Raw genomic sequence first — 6,635 nt, 5'->3', positions numbered from 1 at the left:
AGATGGGGAAACAAAGGCACAGTCAGGTTTGGTAACTTGCCCAAGATCGTCCGGTTAGTAAGGGGCAACACTAGGATTGAACCCAGGCATTGGGTATTTTCAGCAGCGAATCTCTCCTGCCTCTTGTTAGCGTGCCAGGTAGAGACAGTGGTCCAGAGGACAAAAGTTGGCGAGGTGGGCATCGCTGTGCTCAGCGGATAGCCATCGCTCTAGAAGCCTCACTCTGAACTTCAGAGCCAGATTCTCTGTCAACAGTGGGTCAATTAATAGAAGCCTCCTCTGAGTATTGAAAGTAAGTTATGGGTAGTGTAATGCATAACCCCAGTATTTACTACCTCGGGAACACAGGAGACATAATGAAGGAGGGAAGGTTGTAATTGTAGAAAAACATCAAGTCTAGTAACAGAAATCAGTGGCAGCCAGAGACGTTCTCCCCAGGTTTCCGGCCCTGCTGGTGGCCCCTCCACCAGACTCCATGCAGGCAGGAACCCCCCAGAGGAGGAAAGGGGCCTGTTATAGGAGTCATCAACCTGTCACCACGGCTAGGGTGAATATGGCTTCTGAGTTGGGGGGAGGGGGTGGAGGCTTAGTCTTTAGCACCAGCAGCTGCAGGAATGGGGGGAGGGGCAGTAGGGGGGGGTTGGAAGGGGGAGGCTGGAGGTGGAGAGACCTTCTGCACCTACTGCCTGGGAACAGACATTTATTGAGCCAGCAAGGCCCCGTGCTAGGCAGCACTTGGCATTTAACAGGAGCGAGGCGGTACTTACCCTCAGCAGCATTAACAGTCTGGAATTGCGTGCTCGTGTGGGTCTGTGTGTGACAGAACGGTGGGGTGGCACAACTGAGTGATGGCATTGGGGGCGGAGATGAGAACCCAGGGATGGATCAGTATGAACAGCATGCTCCAGCGTGGGGGTCCCGTGGGGGCAGACAGCAAGGAAGCTGAGGTACTCGTCCTGGTCCCACAGGATGTCCCTGACCCCGGCGGGCAGAGCGAGGGATTTTCTCCGCGGGAGATGCGAGAGAAACGTTGGGAACATAGTTTGGCTGAAGGGGAGGGGAAGGTAAGGGAAGTATTGTCCAGCACCCACTATGTTGGATGCTGTGCTTTGCAAAGCCTCTCTCATTCAGCCCTCACAACACCCCTATGGGTTGGGCATTGTTGTTATTCTAATTTTGCAGGTGAGGAAACCGAGGCATAGAATGAGTGACTTCTGCGAGGTCCCACAGCTGGGTGGCAGAGGCCAGGATCTGTGCGACTCGATCGATCGGTTACTCTGTGCCAGGTCCGCAGGCGAGCTTGTGCCTTAAGTCCAGGTAACGGGGAGCCCGGGGTGGGAGGCTTTCTTTGTGGTCCGCGTGAGAAAAGGCTGTATTGTTCTCACAGTTCTGTGCTTCCTCCCGCCGCCATCTCCAGCTGGGGAAGATATCCAGGAGCGATGGTAAATTGGGTGCTTTTTCCAGGGTAGGTCCCGCGGCACCGTTGCTCAGGGTAGGGGAGGGACTAGAGTGTGAAGGTCGGCGGGAGACAGTGAAGACACCGGTGGACGGATGGACGGACCCTGCCGGGAGGACAGGCGGGGCCGGGCAAGCGACCGCGAGAATGAACCTGAAGCCCCCAGAGACGGCGGCGGGGACCCCGCGAGCCGGGAGGAGGCGTGGCGAGGCCTCCTCCGGGCCGATCGCGTCCCCGGAGCTCGCTCGGCCCGCCCGGCCTCCTCGGCCTCCTCGCCCAGGGCCTCGGCAGCCCGCGTGGCGGCCAAGTCGAAATGGGGCAGTGACCCACCCTCTTCTCTTCCTGTTCTGCTCCGGAGAAGAACGGAGGCTCCGGGCTCTGCGACTTAACCAACCGCGGGACCGGAGCAGAGGCGTGAACTTGTAATCTGCTAAGAAAGGTTAATAGTGACAACAGTAACAGTACTCTAGGCGTTTGCTTGCCCCACGCGATCGGATCGAATGAGATCATTCATTCGATAAACAGTCATGTGATATCCACCTACTACTTGACAGGCTCCGCCTCTTCATTCTAAAATATTTCTAGGCTCTTTCATTCTAAAATATTTCTCTTTATTCGTGTCTTTTTGGATAAGTTTTGTTGTAATATTATGTACCCCGAAGTGGCTAAAATCCACAAAATATCACAAAGTGAACACACCTGCGAAATCAGCAACAGCTCAAGAAGCAGAACACAGGATCTCACTACCCCGCCAAGGGGAGCCGCTACCCTGACATCAAACAGCCACAAATTGTTCTTCTCATTCAACAAATAAATGATGCCGGAAGGGCATTGTACCCGACCAGTGGAGTGCTATTAATAAGAGGTTCCATTACCTAAGTTAGTTGCTGTTGAGCCAGAACAGGACTTGTGGGAGTGCTTGCTTTTCCTGGATCTTTTCAAGGGACTGAAAACCTGGGTCCTCACGCCCACCCCTTCCCAGACCACGTAGGCACCTCCTGTGATCCCTGGGGTCCCTTGGTGGAATAAGACCTTTCCCTCTGAGGACCCTTCTGCGACTAGTGAGGGTGGTTAAATATTATTCAGAAATACTAGGACAGATTGGAAGCATGACTTATTGCAGTATTTATTATTACTAAAACCAATGTTATTCATGAATTTATAATAATAACAACACATGTTTGAAAGTGAATGTCTCCAGTCTGAGGCTCCTCATACATGTGGGGCCTGGGATTCATCACAAAACCTCACAGAGTTTCTATGACTTTAAATAAGAACTGGAGGCTTCTTTAGAAATCCTCAGAAAAGAGTGTTTCTGCCTGTAGCAGCAGAATCTTCCTACTGAGCAGAACCTCAGTTTCCACGGGATGGTAGATTAGAATGGCCCACCTTCATTGTTACCATGCGCGGCCATGAGTTCCAACCTACAAACTGTTAACAGTGGGAGGCACGGATCTTAAGGGGTTTTTTCCCTACATGTTCATTTCCTGCCAGACGGGGTGATGGGGGAAGGTCCAAACTGTTTTCCTGAGCTGCCTGGCCTGGGGATGCCTTAGGACAGTGCCCAGGAAAATCTCTTCAAACGTTAGAAATCTCTATCTATAGAACTGCGTCCTTCATGACACCAGCTCTTTCCCAAAGGAGTCAGATGTCCCCAGAACAGGAGCAGCATCCGGTATGGAGAAAATGATGGGGTAACAGTTCCTTACATACAAGTGGGGATTTACAGTTGACAAAGCAGACCATTTCTCCAACTGTTTGGTGGACTTTAACGTGAATGCTTTCCCTGGGTTCTGTTTCTGTGACGATGGACGGGTATGGAACCCAAAACCCTTCGTTAATTTTGACGGTGACTTTGGCTTTGGCCCTAGAGTCACACAGACTTAGATTTGAGTCCCCCCCCCCGCCCCCCGCCACTCACTTGCTTTGTGACCTCAGGCAACTCTTGTTCACATTTCTATACTTGTGTCCTTGACTTAAAAATGTATATGAGAGTATCATCTAGTTAGCCCATAGGCTGTTGTGAAGTTTAAATTCTATGATGCAAATAAAGCACTTAGCCAGTGCTTAGAGCATTGCAGGTGTAATAATAGTTAGGTTTAATTATATATTACCAATATGTTCATGTAATCTAATTCTTGCAGACATGGCAGAAGTCATTCTGACTTGACGGCTGACAGAAAGTAGTGAACTACTAATATATGCTGTATCATGGATAAATCTGAAAAATTATGCTGAGTAAAAGAAGTTAGACATGAGAGACCACCTATCGCATGATTCCATGTATCTACAATGCCCAGAAAGGGCAAATTTATAAAAACAAACAGCAGATTTATGATTGCCTCAAGCTGGAGGTGGGAAGGGAGATTAACTGTAAAAGGGCATAAGAGATCCTATGGTGGGGGGGGTATACAAATGATCTAAAACTGATTTATTTTGTGCTCGCTTTGGCAGCACATATACTAAAATTGGAATGGAAGAGAGAAGATTAGCATGGCCCCTGCACAAGGATGATGTGCAAATTCATGACATGTTCTGTATTAAAAAAAAAAAAAAAAAAAAGGATTTATTTTGATGATTGCATCACTAGGTAAAGTAACTAAAAATCACTGATTTGTACACCTAAAATGAGCGAGGTTTTTTTTGAAGAGTTTTTTTTTAACTTTTTAATGTTTATTTATATTTGAGAGAGAGAGAGAGAGAGAGGAGGGGCAGAGGAGACACAGAATCCGAAGCAGCCTCCAGGCTCTGAGCTGTCAGCATAGAGCCTGACGTGGGGCTCGAACTCACACACCGTGAGATCATGACCTGAATCAAATTCAGACACTTAACCGACTGAGCTACCCAGGAGCCCTGTGAGTTTTATGATATATAAAATATGTGTGAATAAAGTTGTTTTAAAAACTCAGAAACTGTCACAGAAGAAGGGAAGAACAGACTCCAGGTATTCAATGAGATGTTCTTTAGACTATGGCCCAGTCTTTGCCTCCCACTGGGTAGAAGAGAGAAGGCAAAGGGGGTGGGGGGTGGGTGGGGGGGGTGGAGCTACTGTTAGAATCTTCATGAAAAAGGGATGGGACAAAGACAATTTGGAGAATGTAGAGATGGCAGTATCTTAAGGGAGAATGAGGAAGAATAAGCTTTTGGGGGTGTGTGTAAAAAAGTAATTGAGACTGTTATTCAACTTTTAGTATTATAAAAGGATTTATATTCTTGGGGTGGCTGGCTGCCTCAGTGGAGCCTACAACTCTTGATATCAGGGTTGTGAGTTCGAGCCCCACATGGGGCATGGAGCCAACTTAAAATAATAAATAAATAAAAAGAACAAGCTTTATATTCTACAGCTTTCTTAGTATTCTAAAAAGCTTACTGTTCTAAAAGCTGTATACACATCATCTTGTTTACACTGCATAACATATTATAAAATGAGTATTATTATCCCCATTTCAGGGGTCATAAACTTGAAACACATAAGAGTTAAATAACTTGACCAAAGTCATAAGCTAATATATGGCAGTCAAGATCAGAACCCAGGTAGTTTGTTCCAGAACACCTGCATTTTACAATGATGCTTTTAGTGCATATGAAAGGGAGGAGAAGGACATCAGGGTTCTGAGCAAAAGTTGAGGGGTGTGTGTGTGATTCTGGAATATTCTGAGACCTTTGCCTAAGGAAATATGATGTTGATTTATGTAAATAAATCTTATGTAAATAAGAACCATATCACACATGTTGGTGGGAGTGGACCCTCTCAGTTTAATGCTGCTGGGTGCCATTTTTTTTAGATGAATATTTAAAAAGGCCTGACAACTCCTTTATTTCTGCATGTTTAAAGTGTGGCTGTACTTGTTTCCCATAGTATGAATTGAGCTCATGTTTCTGAGACAACATTCAGACTAAACAATCCCAGAATCCAGCCCATGGTCACATTCCCCTCTCCCAGCCTCTCACGGTGTCCCTCCTTCAACCAACAGTGCCCTTCCCACTCCAATTCCTGTCCTGTCAAATCCTGCTCAACTCTTCTTTTCTTCTCTTTTTTAAAAATTGTTTAATGTTTATTTATTTTTGAGAGAGAGAGAGAGACAGAGTGTGGGGGGGAGGTGCAGAGAGAGAGGGAGACACAGAATTTGAAGCAGGCTCCAGGCTCTGAGCTGTTAGCACACAGCCCGACTTGGGCTGGAACCCACTACCCAAACTGTGAGATCATGACCTGAGCCAAAGTCGGATGCTCAACCGACTGAGCCACCCAGGTGCCCCCCCCCTCCCCCGCTCAACTTTTCAGTGGTATTTCCTCCACAGAGGATAACACTTTTCTGGATTAAATAGAAACAAGAACTGTGTTTTAAAGATCTCTCATGGTTGGCTGCATTGAGAGAGAATATGTGCCATATCCACACAGAACTTGAGAAGTAATGGATTCACAACTGCAATGCTTTCAAGGGCAAACAAACAAACAAACAAACGAAAACCAAAAAAAAAACAAACCCACACCTAATCTTGTTGTTTGAAAAGTACGGGTAGCTAAAGTGGAAGTAATAGTCTCACTTCTTTCAATTTAAAAGATTTTAAAAACTGCACACATGAAACAGGCAATTTGTAAGTTGAAATGAAAGGAATTCAAGTCTCTTGGATGCTGTACAGGGATGAGAGGAGGTTGAAGGGAAAGTTAACATAGTAATGAAAAGATCAGGCAGGACTGGACAAGTGATAACAATCTGGTAGTCTGAGTGTGGGAAGGGGTATGATTTTTAAAAATCTTTATTGTTTTCAGTATGTGGGAAATACAAAACTAATGCATGCTTATTTTAAAAGAAATCAAACTTTCATTTAAATATATAATATGGGAAGTTAATGTTCCACATACCTCCCTCTCAGGATCACCCCAAAGATAAGCCATAACAGTTGGGTATATATTTCTCCAAATATATATATATATATATATATATATATATATATATATATAGATCCTATATAACCATCTATGAAATAAGAAGTCATTAATCATATCCAAGTGAGCTGTAGACATTTACTTACAATCTCTTTCTGCATTTTAATGAATGTGGAATCATACCATATTTACTTTCATAACTTACTTTTTTTCATTTAACATAAGCTTAGACTCATTTGCCTGTGAACACAGATCTCTTCTATAGAGTATTTCTGGGTATGTAAACGCACT

General features: G+C 45.4%; 1 non-coding gene across 1 annotated transcript; it reads left to right on the top strand.

Annotated features, from left to right (window-relative positions):
- Window positions 1-3,894: 3,894 nt before the first annotated feature.
- LOC131511184 (U6 spliceosomal RNA) lies at window positions 3,895-4,001 on the top strand. The gene has a single exon (XR_009261388.1). It is a non-coding gene; the product is annotated as a U6 spliceosomal RNA (small nuclear RNA).
- Window positions 4,002-6,635: the final 2,634 nt, after the last annotated feature.

Source organism: Neofelis nebulosa, chromosome 4, assembly GCF_028018385.1.
Source record: "Neofelis nebulosa isolate mNeoNeb1 chromosome 4, mNeoNeb1.pri, whole genome shotgun sequence".
NCBI lineage: Eukaryota > Metazoa > Chordata > Mammalia > Carnivora > Felidae > Neofelis > Neofelis nebulosa.
This window is presented reverse-complemented; position numbering and strand designations above follow the sequence as displayed.